The sequence below is a fragment of the Eurosta solidaginis genome, chromosome 3, assembly GCF_040869045.1.
Source record: "Eurosta solidaginis isolate ZX-2024a chromosome 3, ASM4086904v1, whole genome shotgun sequence".
Taxonomy (NCBI): Eukaryota; Metazoa; Arthropoda; class Insecta; order Diptera; family Tephritidae; genus Eurosta; species Eurosta solidaginis.
In genome coordinates, this window is record NC_090321.1 from 99199452 (window position 1) to 99222825 (window position 23374).

Consider the following 23374-nt stretch of genomic DNA (forward strand, 5'->3'; position numbering starts at 1 on the left):
TAACGATATACAAATGTTAGTTTTATTTCCAGAAATATTTTAGAAATAGTACAAAATAAACAAAAAACTTATTATTTGCATTTTGTGTAACCGTTGTCTTTACTATATTGCTTGTCACTATGAACAAAAGAGAATTACCTAAGAGGTCTTAAATAATTTTGCGTTCTAAAACTCACAAATATAAGAAGTCCATTGAAATTTAGCTGAGATATTCCTTTTTGACCACTTCGAGTCGACAAATATTTTTTACTGAAACAAACGATTTCAAAAGCAGATAAAATTCAAAAGAAAGATGCAACGTAGTTTACACTCCTTTATTTTAAATTTAAAACTTTTCTCAAGAAATTCTTTGTATATTTACTTAAACAAAAAAACTAACAAAACACATACAAAATGAAGAACGGATACAACAATTTAAGTTTTCGATATATTGTCTAATATTTCTCTAACATTTCGAAAACTCAATGTACAGTTTTCACACTTCTGAAAGCGCAAAAATGGCCTCTTTCTGACACATATGTAAATTATGACACCAATCCGTTCCGTTCAATGACAAAAACTGAACTTAACTTTATTATTGGCAATTTCTTTTTTATACAATATTTTGTATGCTACTTACTTAACTAAGTTGCTAACATACTTATAAATTTACTTATATTGTACAGGTGAATTCGCTTACAGCGCAATAATTTATTAACAATGTTTTTGTTGTTCCTATTTACAAAACTTGCTTGATAATCAAATAAATTTTGCGTCGAATTGTTCTATTGCTTTTTATTGTGTTCTTATAATTTTGCGTATGCAAGTAAAAGTAACTTAATTGGGCAACCAACGGGTTCACATTACATCTGCAAGACTTCCGCTTAAATTTAGTGCAACGAAATGTGAAGCAGTTGTTGTTGTTGTCTTATTAAAATATTGCTTATGGAATTTGGGTTGCGGTAACTGCTGTGTAAGCAATATTTGACGACTGTTGCTAACTGTGCTAACTTGTATAAGTGTTGTTCGTAGACTAAACAGTATTTAAGTTATATGAATCAACCAATATATGAATTAACCAATGAAAGAGGGGTAACTGGAACGTCAAATTTTAGATACCAATAATACATGTCACCCAAATTTTGCGGAAAAAATTTTTTTTTGTGAAGAAGCTTTTTGAATTTCAATTGTTTTTAGGAATTTTTTTTTTTTTTTTTTAATTTTTTTGGTGACGGACGCGACACATGAATAAGGTTAGATTTATCTACTGAAAATTTTAAAATTTATTTCTTGGTAGAATAGGAGCATGAATGTGCGGTTTTGGTGATTTTGAGTTAATCGGTTCACTAAGTAGACCACTGAATGTTATATATTATATTGAAGTCAAGAGAGTCTAGGACAAATAGAAGCCATACATTTTTTAATAAAGTGATAAAATGCAGGGATTTTTCGAAAACATTAAACTGTAAAATTTTATTTCGTATACAAATAGGCATATTTCGCAGATTTTGTAGCTTTTTGGAAGCACCTACAATCGACTTTTAATTTTCCTACGTAGGCGACCGCATTATTATTTCTCACATTTTAAAAAATACAAATGGAAGAAACCAACCTTTTGTACCTAGGATAGGTCAACCAAAATGATATCGGATAATAAAAAATAAAATAAAATAAAATAAAATAATGTGGTGTTCGTTATTTGAGTTTCAAACGCGTACGAACTGTATGTTCGCGATTCTGGAAATGTCCATATTCTATTAACTAATTTCGTAGCTATTGGAAAAATGGTTTTCAACATCGGATCGTAAAACACGATAGGATTCCGGTCTATATTAAATAAAAGTAAAGTAATGTGCACGGAACCGAAATATCAGATTTTTGCCTTAGCTAGGTGTGTGATATAATCATATGCATATTTTATATAAATTTTAGAAGCAAATGATCATTTCAACAGTGTAATATGTCATTAAATGGTCCGATCCGTTCGTCTTTGTCTTAAAAATTCGCCCAGTTTGAAAGTTCTAAATTGCAATGCACTGCACTTGCAGCAAGTCACCACAGCATCATCAACAATAAAAACATCAAATACAATAATCACTACAAAAACTTCATTGGTATCTACAATTTTACATCAGAATGACAACGGTATTGTCATCAGTATGACATTCATTGCGCTAACGGTTTAGAAGAGGGTGAGATCGACGGCACCATTAATTTTAATGCCGGTGTGTATGATGACATCCCATACCTAACATTTCATCAGTCGTACAACGACCTCGACTTTGATTTGCGGTACTCGCTTTCCATAACGGTGTAAATGTAGTGAGACAGAAATTTGAGAGAAAGATTAAGCTTCTTGTTTTAAGAGAAATAGTAATAATATATATATACATAGGTATATTGAATGTAGAAAACCCAACATTTTTCAACAGAGACATTATGTTAGTATGTACTATGCAGAATAGAATGAAGAGCGACAGTGAGAATCATCGAGATATTCTGAGCGTACACATTACCAGTTATGCATTGTCCAGTGTTGGTAGAGAACCTATAACGAAGATCTCAATAAAATATTCATTAACTCATAGCGTACATCTATTTAGCACAATATGTACATTTGTATGTAAATGCCCACAACTAAAATACGGGCGTAAAGGTAATACCCGTTTAGTTCGCAAACGGCCTTTAAACGACCTACACGCGCTCTCAGCTGTATTATGAACAGTAGAACGTGCCAGTGATGGAACTTTGAATACAATCGTACTTTTTTTTATAATACAATGGCTGCAATAAGCATACTTCAGGCCTAATTTTTGGTATGCTAGCATCAATCACTGATCTCAAATAAATATATCTGTGGTTACAAGCAAACACGGGCTAAGTACTTACTTAAAATACTTATTAGTCGTTATTCGCTTATAATCAACAATTTACAATTTTTAGTCGCCATCAAGCATTTTGGGCTTAAGTTACTAAACCGGTATATGCATTTAAATTTTTTTCACATGCTTCATTTTCCTCATTCGAGCAATTACTCAGAAGAAGCTCATGACATAATATTTCTAGCGTCAATGCAAGATTCACGATTGAACACGCACGAGTGTGAGTGCTTAGAAATTTTCTAAAATTGTAGAAGGCGATGTTAAAACTCCAGTTCATTTGTAATACAATGCACAGAGCGACATTTCGATCAGTTAATATTCCCTGCAATAGCACTTCCGGTTAGATTACCATAAATGAGTGCGTGCGTATATATAAATTTTCGCCGAATCTCGATAATTTTTACACTTTAATTTGTATGAATTCTTTTTTCTCAAACATAGAGATTAATGCAGCTTTTTCGCATTGATAAGAAAATATGGAAGGACGAATAATGAATTTTAATATAGGATAGTTTATATTATGCCCACTATTATCGCCGAGAGTTGTTTAAAAAACACTATCTTTTAATATACATATACGATAATTTGCTCTCGAACATCGAATGCTAAGCGAATGTAGAAAAAAACAAGTAAGGAAGGCTAAGTTCGGGTGTAACCGAACATAACATACTCAGTTGAGAGCTGTGGAGACAAAGTAAGGGAAATCACCATGTTGTAAAAGGAACCTAGGGTAACCCTGGAATGTGTTTGTATGACATGTGTATCAAATGGAAGGTATTAAAGAGTATTTCAAGAGGAAGTGGGCCATAGATCTATAGATGGACGCCATTTAGGGATATCGCCGTAAAGGTGGACCAGGCCTGAATTTGTTTGAACGATATGGTTATCAAATGAAATGTGTTAATGATAATTTTAAAGGTGGACCAGGGGTGACTCTAGAATTTATTTTGTAAGATATGGGTATCAAATAAAAGGTATTAATGAGTATTTTAAAAGAGCGTGGGCCTAAGTTTTATAGATGTACGCCTTGTAGAGATATCGCCATAAAGATGGACCAGGGGTGACTCTAGAATTTGTTTGTACGATATGAGTATCAAATGAAAGGTGTTAATGAGTATTTTAAGAGGGCGTGGGCCTTAGTTCTATATGTGGACGCCTTTTCGAGATATCGCCATAAACGTGGACCAGGGGTGCCTATAGAATTTGTTTGTACTATATGGGTATCAAATGAAAGGTGTTAATAAGTATTTTAAAAGGGAGTGGGCCTAAGTTCTATAGGTGGACGCATTTCGGAATATCGTTATAAAAGTGGACCTGGGTTGATTCTAGAATGCGTTTGTACAATATGGGTGTCAAACGAAAAGTGTAATAAGTGTTTTAAAAGGGAGTGGGCCTTTGTTCTATGGGTGGATGCCTTTTCGGGTTATCGCCATAAACGTGGACCAGGGGTGACTCTAGAATGCGTTTGTACAATATGGGTACCAAATGAAAGGTGCAAATGAGTATTTTAAAAGGGCGTGGGTCTTAGTTATATAGGTGGACGCCTTTTCGAGACATCTCCATAAAGGTAGACCAGGGTGACTTTAGAATTTGTTTGTACGATATGGGTATCAAATAAAAGGTGTTAATGAGTATTTTAAAAGGGAGTGGGTCTTAGTTATATAGGTGGACGCCTTTTCGAGACATCTCCATAAAGGTAGACCAGGGTGACTTTAGAATTTGTTTGTACGATATGGGTATCAAATGAAAGGTGTTAATGAGTATTTTAAAAGGGAGTGGACCTTAGATCTATAGGTGGATGCCCTTTCGAGATATCGCCTAAAGGTGGGCAGGGGTGACTCTAGAATTTTTGTGTACGATATGGGTATCAAATGAAAGGTGTTAATGATTATTTTAAAAGGGTGTGGGCCTTAGTTCTATAGGTTGACGCCTTTTCGAGATATCGCCATAAAGGTGGACCAGGGGTTACTCTAGAATTTGTTTGTACGATATGGGTATCAAATGAAAGGTGTTAATGAGTATTTTAAAAGGGCGTGGGTCTTAGTTATATAGGTGGACGCCTTTTCGAGACATCTCCATAAAGGTAGACCAGGGTGACTTTAGAATTTGTTTGTACGATATGGGTATCAAATGAAAGGTGTTAATGAGTATTTTAAAAGGGAGTGGACCTTAGATCTATAGGTGGATGCCCTTTCGAGATATCGCCATAAAGGTGGGCAGGGGTGACTCTAGAATTTTTGTGTACGATATGGGTATCAAATGAAAGGTGTTAATGATTATTTTAAAAGGATGTGGGCCTTAGTTCTATAGGTGGACGCCTTTTCGAGATATCGCCATAAAGGTGGACCAGGGGTGACTCTAGAATTTGTTTGTACGATATGGGTATCAAATGAAAGGTGTTTATGAGTATTTTAAAAGGGCGTGGGCCTTAGTTCTATAGGTGGACGCCTTTTCGAGATATCGACATAAAGGTGGACCAGGGGTGACTCTAGAATTTGTTTATACGATATGGGTATCAAATGAAAGGTGTTAATGAATATTTTAAAAAGGAGTGGGCCTTGGTTCTATAGGTGGATGCCTTTTCGAGATATCGCCATAAAGGTGGGCCAGGGGTGACTCTAGAATGTTTTTGTACGATATGGGTATCAAATGAAAGGTGTTAATGAGTATTTTAAAAAGGCGTGGGCATTAGTTCTATAGGTGGACGCTTTTTCGAGATATCGATATGAAGGTGGACCAGGGGTGACTCTAGAATTTGTTTGTACGATATGGGTATCAAATGAAAGGTTTTAATGAGTATTTTAAAAAGGAGTGGGGCTTAGTTCTATATGTGGATGCCTTTTCGAGATATCGCCATAAACGTGGACCAGGGGTGATTCTAGAATGTGTTTGTACGATATGGGTATCAAATTAAAGGTATTAATGAGGGTTTTAAAAGGGATTGGCCCTTAGTTGTATATGTGAAGACGTTTTCGAGATATCTACCAAAATGTGGACCAGGGTGATCCAGAACATCATCTGTCGGGTACCGCTAATTTATTTATATATGTAATACCACGTACAGTATTCCTTCCAAGATTCCAAGGGCTTTTGATTTCGCCCTGCAAAACTTTTTCATTTTCTTCTACTTAATATGGTAGGTGTCACGCCCATTTTACCAAGTTTTTTTCTAAAGTTATATTTTGCGTCAATAGACCAATAAAATTACCATGTTTCATTCCTTTTTTTGTATTTGGTATATAATTATGGCATTTTTTTCATTTTTCGTAATTTTCGATATCGAAAAAGTGGGCGTGGTCATAGTCGGATTTCGGCCATTTTTTACACCAATACAAAGTGAGTTCAGATAAGTAAATTAACTGAGTTTAGTAAAGATATATCGATTTTTGCTCAAGTTATCGTGTTAACGGCCGAGCGGAAGGACAGACGATCGACTGTGTATAAAAACTGGGCGTGGCTTCAACCGATTTCGCCCTTTTTCACAGAAAACAGTTACCGTCCTAGAAGCTAAGCCTCTACCAAATTTCACAAGGATTGGTTAATTTTTGTACGACTTATGGCATTAAAAACATCCTAGACAAATTAAATGAAAAAGGGCGGATCCACGCCCATTTTGAAATTTTCTTTTATTTTTGTATTTTGTTGCACCATATCATTACTGGAGTTGAATGTTGGCATAATTTACTTATATGCTGTAAAGATATTAACTTTTCTTTTAAAATTTGAATTAAAAAAAAATTTTTTTTTAAAAAGTGGGCGGGGTCGTTCTTCGATTTTGCCAATTTTTATCAAGCAGACATAAAGTAATAGGAGTAACGTTCCTGCCAAATTTCATCATGATATCTTCAACGACTGCCAAATTACAGCTTGCAAAACTTCTAAATTACCTTCATTTAAAAGTGGGCGGTGCCACGCCCAATGTCCAAAATTTTACTAGTTTTCTATTCTGCGTCATAAGCTCAACTCACCTACCAAGTTTCATCGCTTAATGCGTATTTGGTAATGAATTATCGCACTTTTTCGATTATTCGAAATTTTCGATATCGAAAAAGTGGGCGTGGTTATTGTCCGATATCGTTCATTTTAAATAGCGATCTGAGATGAGTGCCCAGGAACCTACATACCAAATTTCATCAAGATACCTCAAAATTTACTCAAGTTATCGTGTTAACGGACAGACGGACGGACGGACGGACGGACGGACATGGCTCAATCGAATTTTTTTTCGATACTGATGATTTTGATATATGGAAGTCTATATCTATCTCGATTCCTTTATACCTATACAACCAACCGTTATGCAATCAAAGTTAATATACTCTTCGAGCTCTGCTCAACTGAGTATAATAAAAAGAACTTGGTACCTACGAGATGCCGGGTAAATGATTTCTGATAACAATAGGTATGCCTCATTTGCCAAACTCGTTCACTTGTGTTGAGCCAATTGAAAATTTTATTATTTTTGTAATATTTTACAATGTAAATTGTCACCAAAAACATTATATTTTTGTTATATGCTAAAAAAAATTATAAAAATTTAAATAGTCACACGCAGGCACAACCGCTACTAATTACTACTATTTCTATTCTCATCATCTTCCTACTTATACTACTTTGTCTTCTCGTATGTTTACTTTCACTTCCTTGTTCACTCACTCATCAATTTTAATTTTCGCTAGGAACTTTCTACAAATTAATATCTTACTAATACACGGTTTAAAGTTAGAATCTAAATCTGAAACTTTTTGTACTATATATGCATGCGCGGTTCCGGTTTAGATTATACTGGTCTTCCTGAAAATGCGTGCACAGAACTGGGTTTCAATTTGAAATTTGAGCGGCCTACACATACCATAAAACCTCATATATACATATAACAAAGTGTTTCGAAAAAGATTCCTTAACTTATCATAAATCAATTTTTTTATTTTAAATTTTTCAACACCAAGTTTAAACTCTTGGCTCACTTGCTGGGACTCAGAGTTAAACCGATAAGGGGGTTAAAACCCATACGTTTTTGACAAATTTTTGAAAATAGCTCTGAGCTAAAAAAAATACCTTGTAATTCTGCAAGTGGGCCTAGGGGTTCATTTTATAACCAGATATGTATAGAAGTTTCTGTTAGATATTTGACACTACTTGGTAATGTTTTAAAGGTTTAAATTGAAACTAAATAAAATTTAAAAATACAATTGTAAATTGAGAGCTTTCCAAATTAGTACAAAACAGTTTCAAAAATTGCTTAAACCGATGAACAGTTTAGACTTTAGGCTCAAACTTCTAGCCGTGTAGTCTTAAGCTAATAGGACATATGCATAAAACCAGTGAACACTTTTTTCAAAGCAATCACTTGAAATTTCATTATGATATTTAAGCAATTACTATCAAAAATTTTTGTGAGCTTACCTGTACGGGCTAGCTGTGCAATTATTAAATAAAGTTTCATTCCAAAATAACCAACTTGCAGTTGTACACGATATTTTTACAGCGACCGTAAAAGGATGAAACAAATAAGTATGGAGAGTTTGATTGCTTTTTTAGGTGTATACGACTTATATGTTATTAGTCCATTCTGCAATAGAAATAAATTTAACCGCTCAAACTAAGCCTAGGAAATTAATAGTTAACACATGCCTGTCCTTTTTTAGACCCTTTTCGAAATAATTCGAATTTACTAAGTGTAAACACTGAAAATTCGTTTCGAATGGCATAAAATTATTGAGTTTCTGTCGGACGTGAATACCGTTGAAGGTAATGTTGAATTATGAATGTTAATTCTTTTTGGTGTGTGTAATTTTCAGCTTTCTCAAAGCTCTCAATATTTTACTTGGAACTCTCAGACTTGTTTTAGCTTTATATCTAGTAAACGTAAAAATGTAATATATACATATGTATATGCATAGTATGCATTGCATATATATGTACTTATTTACGTTAATGACATTGCTCAGAGCATATTAGATTCGACTTGAAATTCATTGTGTAGAGAAACATTTTACAGTTTAGATTTCGATTCACAAACCATTACTTGATGTCTAGCCATTCATTCGCGAAACGGTCACCTATTGCTAAAGAGGCAGAAGAGTTTGAAAGCAACATCCACTTAGGCGTATACTTAATTTGCTGGCAATCGGTTTTGGGTATTCGTTTGCTAAACTTCGTTCGCCTCACTTACATATCTACACATATATGCACATATACCCAGCCCCATACAAGCAATACATACATACAATTTCGTTAATTTGTTTCACGTTCTGCTACGATCATACATCTAGCTTATAAGCAGCTCCGGCCGTCGTTATTCGCATTCTATTGCGAACTCTGAAAATCTCAGTAGACAAGCTAAATGTAACAGACAACGGGAAAAGCTAAAATATTTATTTACATACACACATATATACATACGTACATCCATACATACATACATATATACTAGAGTAACAGAAATTATCGTGCGAAGCAAAGATATTCAAGAAGAGATGCTAAGTTTATACTTAGGTGTTATGTATGTGGGTAAATGTTTACGAAAAATGCATGAAATTCAAAATTAATATTGAAAAAAAAAAAAACAGTTTTTTAACATTGCCACTGAATTCATGAAAATTATATGTCTTCCGGCATTGAATATGGAGTGATGTCAGTGTCATTTTAAATTTAAGTTATTAAGATCTAAATGCGTATCTGTTAGTGAACTTTTTACCTGCATAAGCCGCTAATCAACAAATGCGTCATATCGCCAAAACTGTACAGATATCCAAAAATCTCACAATAGTACCAGGTGATCAACAGAACAAAATACATTTCTATTTATACTAAATATATTCTTCATACCTACAACTACATATATGTACCTACATACATATATGTACTATATTAACAAATGTACTTTGTACACAATAGCTCCTAATGCAAATGAACAGAAGTGATTTCTATTTAACCTTCGGTGCGTGGAAGTTCATTCGCGCAAATATTGTGTCGCGTATACGCCCGTCTGTCGTCATCGGTACTGCTAGTCGCTTCCAGAGTGTTGATATGAGATTAAAAAGGCGAAACTAATGATAAAGATAAATTCAGATCAATGTAACAGTTGACAAAGAAAATGGTGAAAACATTTCGCCAAGTAAAATAACGTGAAGAAATATGCAAAACAAAAGTGAAAAAGTTCATAACAACATACATATACGTATGTATGCCTGCATATTAGGCAGGGTCAGTCTCAATACGAAAAAAGTGTTTAGTCCGTCTTTAAAATTGAAGCTTATATTAAGAGGGGTTCGGTACAGGAATTTTTTATTCTTAATAGGTCAAAACTTTTTTTTTAGTTAACATTCGTATTTAAACATTAGTGTCATTATTTTAACCTTAAGAAGCGCTTAATCCTCTTAAAACTTTTTAAGCTCCGAGCTCGATTTCACTAATTAGAAAGATGAGGATACAGTATAATATGCCAACCTAATAAAACCGCACTGCGTTTTTTTAGCGCACGCAAACAACCGGCGTTTTTTGCCCGAACCGAAATAAGTACGCGTTGCGATAATGTACAACATTTATGCAAACGTCAAATCTAAATGTCACGCAGAACAAAAATTGGAAATCGAGTTAGGTTTTCGCGCAGCAAATTCAATTTCGGTTGCTCTCATACAAGTTGTATGTGCATGAGACATTTTTGACAGAAAATGACTTGCGTACGTTTATATTAGATTGGCATGTAACTATGTCAAAAGGTTTCAAAGCGTATAAATTTCAAAATTCTGTTGCCAAATAAGCCAGTAGTATAATAAATATAAACCATAAACGTCGTTGTTGGATTAAAAAAATTGGAGACGTCTGCCCATAGCAGGCATATAAATTTCAAATATAGAGGCGGTCTCTTGCAAGTTTTTACCGACCCAGTCCACTGAATATCACCACAGCGACAAGATCTCGGACCATTTTTACGTATAAATTTTTCGAAAAATTAATAATGATAGGTTAGGTTAGGTTAGGGTGGCTGCCCGAGGGCACACTCAGGCCAGTAGTATTAGGCCCGTTGTGATACCACGAAAAACACCGTTACCTTTCCTCTTCGAACCATTTTGAGGACCTGATGAAAGCTACCAGGTCCTTGACGTCATGCTCCACAACCTGGCTCAGATTATCAAGAAATGGAGCTCCCAGAAAGCGCTGCCGTGCTCCGCTTAGTGCTGGGCAGTTGCAAATGAGGTGAACCACAGTTTCCTCCTCCTCATCCTCTTTACAACTCCTACAGCAACGACGATAACGCGCTCCTAACCTTTCTGCATACCTACCTATGAGGCAATGACCCGTTAGTGCCCCCACAAGTGTGGAAATTGTATCCCTTCGTAGGTTGTACACGTGACGGGATCTTTTAGGATCCCATTTAGGCCAGGTTTCTTTCGATGTTCGACAGCCCGGTGTTTGTAGCCATCTTTCGTCGGCTTGACGGTAGATGTGCTCTTTTAGCATTAGCTTGCATGTGGTCAGGGGCATACTTAAGCGTTCTTGTCCAGGAAGAACCTGCCTGGTTGTGCCCTGCCTAGCGAGTTCATCTGCAATGCAGTTTCCCTCGATTTCCCTATGTTCAGGGACCCATGTGAAGTGTACACGGTTCTGTTGAGCCATCTCTTGAAGAGATCGGCGACAGTTTAGTGCTAGTTCAGAATTGAACGAGTTGGAGCCAAGAGATTTTATGGCAGCTTGGCTGTCGCTGAAGATAAAAATTTCTTTGCCGACATTGTATGTCCCTATCCTAGCTGCGGCTTCAATTATGGCTGCAACTTCTGCCTGGAATTCACTACATTGGTCGGGTAGTCTGAATGAGAGCTGGAGGTCAAGGTCCCTTGAGTATACTCCACCTCCAACTCTTCCGTTTAGCTTGGAGCCGTCCGTGTATGAGGTGGGTTTTGTCTAAGGCTGGGGTAACGCTCAGTCAATCCAGAGTCAAGGAAAGGTCCCACAAACCCCTACTGAATAAATACACGATATTTATGTGTTACGAACGGCACACACGGCTGGAGATATTAGGAGGGCAGCAGCTTTCCGTCGCAAGATGGCGAGGGGGCGGAGCGGCGGCTAACGGTCGTTGGAGTAGAGGAGGTTCGGTCGGGTAACGGACGGACTGGTACGGGGGTACGGAAGCAGCGGCGGGATAGAAGCAGCGGCTTGACGGCGGTAGGATGGCGGGCGGCCAACGGTCGTCGTAACAGCGGCGGGACGGATGCATCGGCTTAACGGCGGTAGGGTGGCGAACGGCCAACGGTCGCCGTAGCAGCGGCGGGACGGATGCAGCAGCTTAACGGCGGTAGGATGGCAAGCGGCCAACGGTCGTCATAACGGCGGCGCGAGGGATGCAGCAGCTTAACGGCGGTAGGATGGCAAGCGGCCAACGGTCGTCGTAGAACGGCGTGACGGATGCAGCAGCTTAACTGCGGTAGGATGGCGAACGGCCAACGGTCGTCGTAGCAGCGGCTTAACGGCGGTAGGGTGGCGAACGGCCAACGGTCGTCGTAGCAGCGGCTTAACGGCGGTAGGATGGCAGACGGCCAACGGTCGTCGTAGCAGCGGCGTGACGGATGCAACGGCGGTGGGCTTCGGAGCGCGTACCAGGGCCGGGGTGAGAGGGGAAATAGGCTAGCGACGGGGTTTACCTGGACAGCGGCTGCGTGTTCCGGGCGGGATAGGAGGGGCGTACCAACGGGCTTGTGTTGGTCGGTCGGCTTCGGCTGGATCGGGCTGATCGAACGTCTTCGGCAGGCTCGGTAATCGGCGGGGTCAGTCACCTGCGGGAGAAACTGCAAAGACTCGGTTAGTGCTGGTTTCACCGCTGGACACCCCCGCCTCCCTACTTGCACGCTAATAGAAGGTGCGTAAGCGGGCGGGGCTGTACCAGCCGAGACACCGTGGGTCGATCCGTGCGCGGAGGGGAAGTGCACTTTAACGGCACAGCGATAGCCCCTGTGCGCACGCATCGGCTCACGGCTGAAACCAGAGCTATGGAGAGGGGTCGTGCGGTCGTTTTGGCGGCGGGTCATTGCTTACCAGACCAGGGCGACGGAGGGAAAAGTAGCCCGAAGGCCACGGCCGCAGCCTCTTCTCCCCAGCTAACTAGTGGGAGTGGTCCCACCGCTCCGGCCAGCCTATTAAACCATAGCGGGGGGGAGGGGTGCTTTGGGTCATTGAGGCAGCGGGCCGCTCAACACCAGGGTGGGCGACGGAGGGAAAAGTAGTCCGAAGACACCGCTCTCGTCGTCCAGCCCTGGTGGAGGGTGACCGGCGCAATGACGGCGCCCCTGCCACGCAACCCGAGCTGAGGGGGGAAGGGGGCATGTGGTCATTGAGACAGCGGGCCGCTCAAGCACCAGGGTGGGCGACGGAGGGAAAAATAGTCCTAAGACACCGCTATCGTCGTCCAGCCCTGGTGGAGGGTGACCCGCGCCATGACGGCACCCCTGCCACGGAACCGGAGCTGAGGGGAAGGGGGTATGTGGTCATTGAGGCAGCGGGCCACTCAAGCACCAAGGTGGGCGACGGAGGGAAAAATAGTCCGAAGACACCGCTCTCGTCGTCCAGCCCTGGTGGAGGGTGACCCGCGCCATGACGGCGCCCCTGCCACGCAACCCGAGCTGAGGGGAAAGGGGGTATGAGGTCATTGAGGCAGCGGGCCGCTCAAGCACCAAGGTGGGCGACGGAGGGAAAAATAGTCCGAAGACACCGCTCTCGTCGTCCAGCCCTGGTTGAGGGTGACCCGCGCCATGACAGCGCCCCTTCCACTCAGCTGGTTTGTCTTTAACAAGACAACCACTCCCGCTGGCTCACCTGCGAGGACTGAATTGCAAAAATGCAAATTCGATGTTTATGTGGGTGGTGCCGCAAACTGGTTGAGAAGTCAACGCACCATTATTGTGCTTTTCATTGGTTTGCTATCAGTAGTTGTTGACTATGCTATACAAGTGGTTTTTGGCTATGCTATAGAAACTGGTTGAGAAGTAAACGCACCATTATTGTGCTTTTTCATTGGTTTGCTATTAGTGGTTGTTGACTATGCTGTACAAGCATAAGTACAAGGAGGTTCAGGTTTAAGTGAATAAGGAAATACAGGGGGTGGTTACGTTATTGTAACGCTACGTTGCCGTCCCCCTCCCCCTTCGGTTGACGGAAAGCTACGGCGGGGAGAGATGGATCACCAGACATGGCCTAGGTATTGTGCCGGTGTGCGTATGTGCGAAGCACTTTATTTAAAAGAATATTTTTTTCCAAAAATATACAGAGTCATTCCACTTAAGTTATAACAGAGTTAATATTAACATTTCAGGTTTAATTAAAAAAAAAAAAAAATATTATTCGACTTAAATAGAAAATTTTTTTTTTAGTTTTTTTTTGTCGGGGGTGGAGGCGTACTGAAGTGTGTCTGTTTTCGTACTTCTCTTGTTCCCTTTTTAATGTTATATGGTTGTTTTTTTTTTTTTTTTTTTTTTTTTGTAATTTGAAAAATAATTCATACTTCATTTTTGTTTTTGTCTTAAATCTAAAAAGCATTCTTGTAATTGTATATAAAAATAGATTTGTTTGGCCTCCTGTGTTGATGTCTTATTCGATTGGTACCATCTGGTTAGTTCCCATCAGAGAAACTTTGGCCTGGTTCTCGCCCATCATTTTTACTTTAACCCTGGTTCTTCCAGTGGAACGTCAAGGTTTTCTTTCCCCCTCTTTTCGGTCGCTTCAGTCTTAGCTCTTTGAAGAATTCCTCGGGGTCCGGCAATTCGCCGGTTTCGGGGGCGCGGCGTTCTTGCGGCTCTATTTCCGACTCCTCCTCCCGGATGGCCATTAGGTGGTCGTAGATCGGTGGGTCGCGAAAAATTTGTATTTTTTGAATTTTTGGCTTATTCGCCGGCCATAATGTTGCCTCAAATGGTGAGCGCCATGGGCGGATAGGTTTTGGTGAGTCCGGTGGTGTGGGTTGGCGGTGTTTGTGACTCATGTCGGGCGGTATGGTTTCTGGAATAAATAAGTAAACGGGTTGTTTAGGATTCGTACGGCTTCAGGTCTTGCAAATGTGAGTGCGCGTGGTGACGCTTTGGTCGCTCCGGGTGGCTTAGTTTCACCGTGCTCGTGGAAACATATTCCATCACCAAGTATGGGCCGGAAAATTTTGGTGCTAACTTCTGGGCGCATTTGTCTGCTGCGGCTGAGAGTGGGTGGTCTCTTTTCATCACCTGCTCGCCTATGCGTGGTTTCCATTGCCGTCTGCGTAAGTCGTAGTGTTTTTTCTGTTGCTTTGAAGCTTTGGCTAGGTGCCCTTTTATCTCATCCCATAACTTGGTGATGGACGGTGGTACGGTTGGTGGCTATGCTGGTACTGCTCCCTCCGTGCGCACTTGCTGCGGTGCCGTAAGATGTCTACCGAAATTGATTTCTGCTGCCGATGCTGTTGTAGATTCGTGTCTAGCCGTGTTTATCGCGAATGCTATTTGCGGAATCTCCTGGTCCCAGGTGCGGTAGTCATCCTTACATCGCTGAGCTATTATGGCTTTCACGACTCGGTTGGTTCGCTCGGTGGGGTTTTCGTGCGGTGCGTAGGCTGCCGTAAACTTGTGATCGATGCGGTGGTCGTTCAAAAATGTTACTAATGCCTTCCCGATGAATTGTTTGCCATTGTCGGTGAGGAAGGTTTTCGGGCAGCCAAATCGATATATGACTCTTTCTTGGAGTGCTTTGATCACGCTTGCCGTTGTTGCCTGGCGCACTGGGATCAACTCCACCCACTTGGAGAATTTATCCACCATGACGAGGAGACACGTATTTCCTTGCTTGGAACGAGGCAGTGGTTCCACGAAGTCAGCGGTTACTATTTCCCACGGTCGTGATGATTGCATAGTTGCCATCAATACTGCTGGGCGTCTTTGCTCGACTTTGTATTCCGCGCATCTGATACACTTCCGTACGTGTTTTAGTACGTCGCGGAACATCCCGGGTCAGTAATAGTTCTGCTGCGCTGTTTTGAGCGTTTTCTTCAATCCGAGATGTCCAGCTGCGGCGGCATCGTGGACTTCCTGCAGTACTTCGTTTCGTTGGTCGGCTGGGACGCACAGCTTCCATTGCGGTGCCCGCGAGAGTTGATTCCTCGGGGAAATGTGGCGGAAGAGTCGGTTATCGACGATCTGGTAATCTGGATGTGCCTGCGGTTGTTCCTGCGATTGCCTTGCTTTCCTCTCGTGCCAGTCGTTTGTTTTGTTGGTTATGGTGTACAAAATATCGTCTTCCGCGAGTTGTAGCGGGCAGCGGGAGAGCGCGTCGGCTACCACGTTTTGTGCCCCTTTCCTGTATTATATTTCGAAGTTATATTGTTGTAATTCCAGTGCCCATCTTGCCAGACGTCCAGAGGGGTTTTGGAGCGAGTGCAGGCATTTTAGTGAGTGGTGGTCGGTGATGACGGTGAAGTGATACCCCTCCAGAGACGGTCTCATCTTACGGATGCCCCATAGCACGGCGAGGCATTCTTGTTCGGTGGCCGAGTATCGCTTTTTCAGCTGGGTTAGGCTTCGGCTGGCGTAAGCTACTACATTCTCGTGGTCGGAATTGATTGTGATGATGATGTGCGTGATTTTGTTGCGCCTCCCATTTCCAGACTTGTCCCTTTTTCAGCAGCTCGTTAAGCGGCGCGGCGAGCGTAGAGAAGTCTGCCACGAAACGGCGGTACCAAGACGCGAGTCCAATAAAACGGCGGAGCTCTTTGAGCGTTTTCGGTGCGGGCATCTCCTGTACAGCGGATACTTTTGCTGGATCGCTGTGAATTCCTTTCGAACTGATGATGTGTCCTAGGTAATGGAGTTGTTGCTTGACGAAGCTGCACTTTTCGAAGTTTACTTGCATCTTGTGTCTTTGTAGGCGCTCGCACACTTCCCTCAAGATCTCCAAGTGTTCTGCGAAGGTATCTCCCAATACGAAGATAACGTCCAGGTAGGCGAAAACTTTTGGTTGGAGTTCGGGCCTAAATATCGAATCCAGAGCGCGTTGAAAGGTAGCCGGAGCAGAATGTAGGCCAAATGGCATGACTTTCCACTGGAACAATCCCCTGCCAGGAACTGTAAATGCGGTGTATGGTCGAGATGCTCTGGCGAGCGGGATCTGCCAGTACCCGTTCAATGGTAGAGATGTATTTCGCTTCTTTCAGCTGGTCGAGAATGGCTCCAATTTGTGGCAACGGGTCAGCGTCTGGTTCGCTGGCGGCGTTGAGCTGACGATAATCTATGCGCATCCTCCAAGTGCCCTGTTTTTTGCGGACTAGCACGATCGACGAGCTGTACGCGCTTCGCGATGGCTCTATTCTTCCTCCTGCTAATAACTCGTCTACCTCTTCGTTGATGACTTGTGCATGGCCGGGTTGCGGGGGTAGTATCGTTGCTTCAGCGGTCGGTTGTGTTTGAGACGAATCGTATGCTCGGCTGCAGTGCTTGGTCCGATGATTTCGCCAAACCGCTTTTCGTGATGTGCCAGGAAGTTTCCCAGTTCCGTGTTCTGGTCATCGCTCAGGTGTTCTCGGCTCGTCAACGCACATAGCGTATCCAGTTCGGATGCTCTCTTGGTCACGGTGGCCTCCAACGGCTGACCATCCAGCATGAGGATGATTCCCCTTTTTCTTAGGAAGTCCATTCCGAGGATTACCTGTTCGGCCAAGTTTGAGATGACGGACAGCATCGCGTCTGTGGCTCGTCCTTGATACACAGTCCTTGCCGGGTAGGAGTTCGACGTAAAAACACACGTTTGGTCTGCCAGCTGGATGCTTCGCTTGTTGGGGCGCGCCTTAATGTTGTTCTTTTCTAGGTGTTTCCGTACGGTGTCATCTACATATGATAGGGTGGCGCCGGTGGCCACCAGTGCGCGCACGCTCATGCCCTCGATGACAACTGGTATGTAGAATCGGCCATCTACTTGTGTTTTTGCGGTTGATTTGCCGGCGGGTGGTTCTCTCGGCTTCTTTGGTCGGACGTACGGTGCTTGGCGGCTTCCTTTAATAGCGTTGGGGCGCGTTCGGGATGCGTTCTCGGTACTTGGGCTAGTCGGAGGGCATGGGCAGTCCCTGTAGAGGATGTTGTCTTGGCCACACCGGGAGCAGAACTTCCTCCAGGAGCCTTTACATTGGAAGCGGTGGTGTCCGCGTTCCTTGCAGCGCCAACAGCACTCCTTGCTGTCGTATTCCGTGGGTAGGTGGTATAGGCTGTGGACCACCATTTTTCCCTGTTTTGCTTCCTCGCCTCTTAACAGCTCATACTCTTCCGTTAGCTACAGGAGCTCCTCGATCGTCCTAAACTCGCTGCGCTTGACGAAAAGGCGGTATTCCACGCGTAGACCATCGTAGATCCGTTCGAGGTGATTCTCTTCGCACATCGTCGAGTGTTGGCGGATCAGCGTTTCCAGTGCGAGGATGTAGTCCTTGGCCTTTTCCCGGCCTTGCTGTTTGCGTTGTCGGATGGCCTCTTCCAAATGTCGTATGTGTCGCTTAGGTAGAAAAAAATTTTGTACCTCCCTCCGCAGATCGCTCCAGCGGTGTATGTGTTGCTTACGGACGCGGTACCATTGCAGTGCTTTCCCGCGTAGAAGCTCCGGCAGCGTTGGGAGGACCCGGTCGACGGGGATGCGGTAGAATTCGGCGAGCTCCTCTATCCTCTCAAGAAATTCGTGCAGTGACTCCTCTCCCGAAAAGTGCAAATCCCAGCAGCGAACGGTATTCATAAATTCACCGTCGCTCATTTCGTCTCTTTTCGGTGATGCGTTCTCTCTCTTTCCTCCATGCGGCTGTGGGCTGTGGATCTGGATTGCAGGGATCGGCTTTATTGTTGGCTGAGGTAGCATAGCGGACTTCCCCTTTTCCTCGTTCACTTCTTGTTCCAGCTTTTTCAGCAGGTCTTCACTGGATTTTCTGGCGCGTTTCGCTCGCATGTAAGTACTCAGTGCGCGACGCAGCTCGGATACGGTTTGGCCTTCCACGTCGATTCGGTGTTTCTTACACTCCTCGATCAGCCTCTCCCTCCTAAGTAGGTAGATCCAATTGTGTTCAGCAGCGTGCCTTCCGGAGCCTGTGTGTGTGTGGTTTCTAGCGGTGTGTTCGTTGAACCCGCCCCGGCAGTGTTGGTGGTGGTTGTAGTTGTTTTTCCACGGTCATCTGCGGAGGAGGGTCCCTACTCGGGCGCCATTTATGAGGTGGGTTTTGTCTAAGGCTGGGGTAACGCTCAGTCAATCCAGAGTCAAGTAAAGGTCCCACAAACCTCTACTGAATAAATACACGATATTTATGTGTTACGAACACACGCATACACGGCTGGAGATATTAGGCGGGCAGCAGCTTTCCGTCGCAAGATGGTGAGGGGGCGGAGCGGCGGCTAGCGGTCGTTGGAGTAGAGGAGGTTCGGTAGGGCGGTTGAACGGTCGGGTAACGGACGGACTGGTGCGGCTGTACGGAAGCAGCGGCGGGATAGAAGCAGCGGCTTGACAGCGGTAGGATGGCGGGCGGCCAACGGTCGTCGTAGCAGCGGCGGGACGGATGCAGCGGCTTAACGGCGGTAGGATGGCAAGCGGCCAACGGTCGTCGTAGCGGCGGCGTGACGGATGCAGCGGCGGTGGGCTACGGAGCGCGTACCAGGGCCGGGGTGAGAGGGGAGATAGGCTGGCGACGGGGTTTACCTGGACAGCGGCTGCGTGTTCCGGGCGGGATAGGAGGGGCGTACCAGCGGGCTTGTGTTGGTCGGTTGGCTTCGGCTGGATCGGGCTGATCGAACGTCTTCGGCAGGCTCGGTAATCGGCGGGGTCAGTCACCTGCGGGAGAAACTGCGAGGAGTATGGGTCGGATAATCGCGGTATATATCCATCTGCATATGTTGGGTGTGAGTCCCCATTTTTTGTCAATGGCTCTTTTGCACGCATATAATGCAATGTACGCTTTCTTTTGTCGCTGAATAACGTTGTCCTTCCAGTTCAGCGTTTTGTCTAAAACTACGCCTAGAAATGTGGCTTTATCTGACAGGCTTAGGCGCACCCCATTTAGTTCTGGTAGTTTTAACGATGGTATTTTGTATCGTTTGGAATATAAGACAAGCTCGACTTTATCGGAATTGACGCTGAGTCCATATCGGGAAGCCCACAGGGAAACCTCTCGCAATGCTACCTGCATCAAGTCGCATACAGTTTGAGGGAACTTGCCTCTGTAGACAATCGCTAGGTCATCGGCATATACCACAACCTTCCCGCTCCCCCAACTAGTATCTCTTAATAGCGAGTTTGCCGTTAGGTTCCATAGTAGAGGGAAAAGGACACCACCCTGTGGCATGCCCCTTGCGACAAATCGTGTTATATCAACCTTCCCCAGTGAGGAAAGCACTTTCCTTCCTGAGCAGTTGATCAATCAGTCACACTAGGGGTCTGTTTACGTCCAGACCAGTTAGAGCATTGTTAACGGTGTCTCGACTTATATTGTTGAATGCTCCTTCAATGTCTAGGAAGGCCACAAGACAATAATCCTTTTCGAACAAGAATGTTTCTATAGTAGAGACTAGGCTGTGTAGCGCAGTATCCGCAGATTCGCCTTTGGTGTACGCGTGTTGATAGCCCGAAATGAGGTTCCTATCAATGTTTGTAGTGAGAAAATCGCTAACTATTCTCTCTAGGGTCTTGAGTACGAAGCATGAAAGACTGATAGGTCTGTAGTTCTTCCGTTTGTATTGAGAGGCTTTGCCTTCCTTAGGAATGAATATGACCGTGGCGCTCCTCCATGCACACGGAATATAGTTGAGAGCCAAACAAGTGGTATATATGTGCCGCAGCCAGTTGGCTGATAACTCCAAAGAGTAGATAAGTTGAGCGGGGACAATCCCGTCTGGTTCAGCAGCCTTAAAAGGTTTAAAACTTTTAACTGCCCAACTCACCCTCTCCTCAGTGATGGGTATATTCACAGCTTGGTTTGCTGCAGGTACTTCCGGTGCTTTGGTCATATTTCCCGGGAAATGTGTGTCCATGAGGAGCTCTAGGGTCTCCCCTTCTGTGCTGGTCCAGGTACCATTCGGTCTCCGCAGAAAGCTAATAGCTGTTTGCGTCTTAGAAAACACACACCGTAGCCTTGATGTGTCAACGACACTTTCGACTCCAGTGCAGAAATTTCTCCATTAAGTTCTCTTCGCTTGTCTCAGGACTTTTTTGTAGGTCCTTAGTTTGTCTTTGTATTCTAGCCATTGTGACCCGTTGTCAAGGAATTTGGCTTTGTTAAACTGTTCTCTACAGGATTTACGAAGTAAGTCCTGATCATGAGACCACCATTGAGGTTTACGCTTACCGCGTGGTTTTGGAATTGGACAAGCCTTTTCTAAGGCATTTGAGAATACCGATGTGACGGTTTCTACCAGACCCTCTAGCTCCTCCGTTGATGAGGGACTTTGTGGGGGTAGTGCTGGTAGTTCTCTTGCTAACAGCTCATTATGTAGTTCCCAGTTTGTATTACGTGGGTTACGTCTCGCAATGGGCTGATCGACGAAGAACTCTAACATTACTTCAATATACCTGTGGTCTGAGAAGGAACACGCCATTTTTTAACCCACCCAAAAACGCTTTCGCTACAATTAGTGAGGTCAATAACCTCTTCACGGTTTTTAGTAATAAAAGTTGGTTCATTACCTACATTCCAAACTGCCAGGTTAGTTGTTAAAAGTTAATCAAAAATTGACTCACCACGAGTGTTTATGTCGGAACTACCCCACTGCACGTGGTGGGCGTTTGCGTCTGGTATAATAATGGTAAGTACAAACACTATTTCTATTAAATACCTAAACCTACATTTTAAACTTACAGCGCGTCTTTTTCGAGTGTTGAATAAGTTTTTAGCTATTAGATCGGGTGTTATATGTATTTGAGCAAAAGTTTTTGCCTTTCATAGAGAATACCTAAAACCTTGAAGTAAATGTTGACATATGCATATAAACGTTAAAGTTTTTTCGCTCCAGTAATGTGTAACAAAATTTAGCTGGGACTATAGCGATACAGATAACCACATTTAAATTAGAGTATTTTTTTCATATTCCGATAAAAAAAAACATGGGGCGCTCTTCTTTGCTTTCCAAACTCTCTCAAGTTTAGTAGGAAACAAAGCCAAGTTAAAGCTTCTTTTCTAAAGAAAGGCAACATATCTACACAGTCGTTTGCAGATACTGCGAGCTAAAAAAGCTATCTTAACTATTTGATGACTACAGGGTCGCAGAGAGCCTAGCCGGGCACCTGGGACAGTTCGCGTTTACGGGCCCCCCTAAAAAATAAACTCAATCCAGTGAAAAAAATAACATAACATACATACATTTTTCAATTCACATTGTCAGTTTTATTTCATCTTCTATACTATAATAAATCTCTAGAAAATCGTGTCTGTACATCCAAGATTTCTAAAAAAAAAATTAGTGTACTTGACGTTTGGAATGTCGTACAATCCATCGGCACCACTTTTTTCTTTTTATTTGTTTGTCTGTTTGTCTGTTTGTCTGTATGATATCGATAATCTCGGAAACTAACGAATGGATTTTTATGAGACTTTCACAGATGGATAGCCTGTAATCCAGAAGGGAATCTAGAACTTATTTCATTAAAATCGCGTGAGAAACAAAAAAGATATAGTTGTTTAAGCTATAACTAAGCTACTTTTAAGGATTTTTTTTTGAAAAACGAAGGAAAATGCACTTAGTTTCCAAACAAATATCAAAGAATGCCTTTGCAAAGTTTTTTTTCAATTTCATATAAATTAAAAATCAAATTCATGAATAGATACAGTGGCGTGCCAAAAAAAAAATTATTTCACGCTGCCATATTACGATAATCGGTTAAAATGAGGTTACCTAAAACCTTTAAATATGCGTACAATATGGGCATCAAACAATAGAGGAAGATCACAGGTTTCATATGAATTTTGTGATATTTAGATAAATTAATCGATAACTGAGTTATCGGTCAAAATGTATTTGCTCCAAAATCTATAAATTTACCTACAATCTATCTTCTATCTATACTATAATAAATCTCTAGAAAATCGTGTCTGTACATCCAAGATTTCTAAAAAAATGGGTTTACTTGACGTTTGGAATGTCGTAGAATCCATCGGCACCGTTTTTTTCTGTTTGTCTGTTTGTCTGTATGATATCGATAATCTCGGAAACTAACGAATGGATTTTTATGAGACGATAATCGGTTAAAATGAGATTACCTAAAACCTCTAAATATGCGTACAATATGGGCATCAAACAATAGAGGAAGATCACAGGTTTCATTTGAATTTTGTGATATTTGGATAAATTAATCGATAACTGAGTTATCGGTCAAAATGTATTTGCTCCAAAATCTATAAATTTACCTACAATCTATCTACATATCTATCTATCTATATTCTATCTATACTATAATAAATATCTAGAAAATCGTGTCTGTACATCCAAGATTTCTAAAAAAACCAGTGTACTTGACGTTTGGAATGTCGTAGAATCCATCGGCAC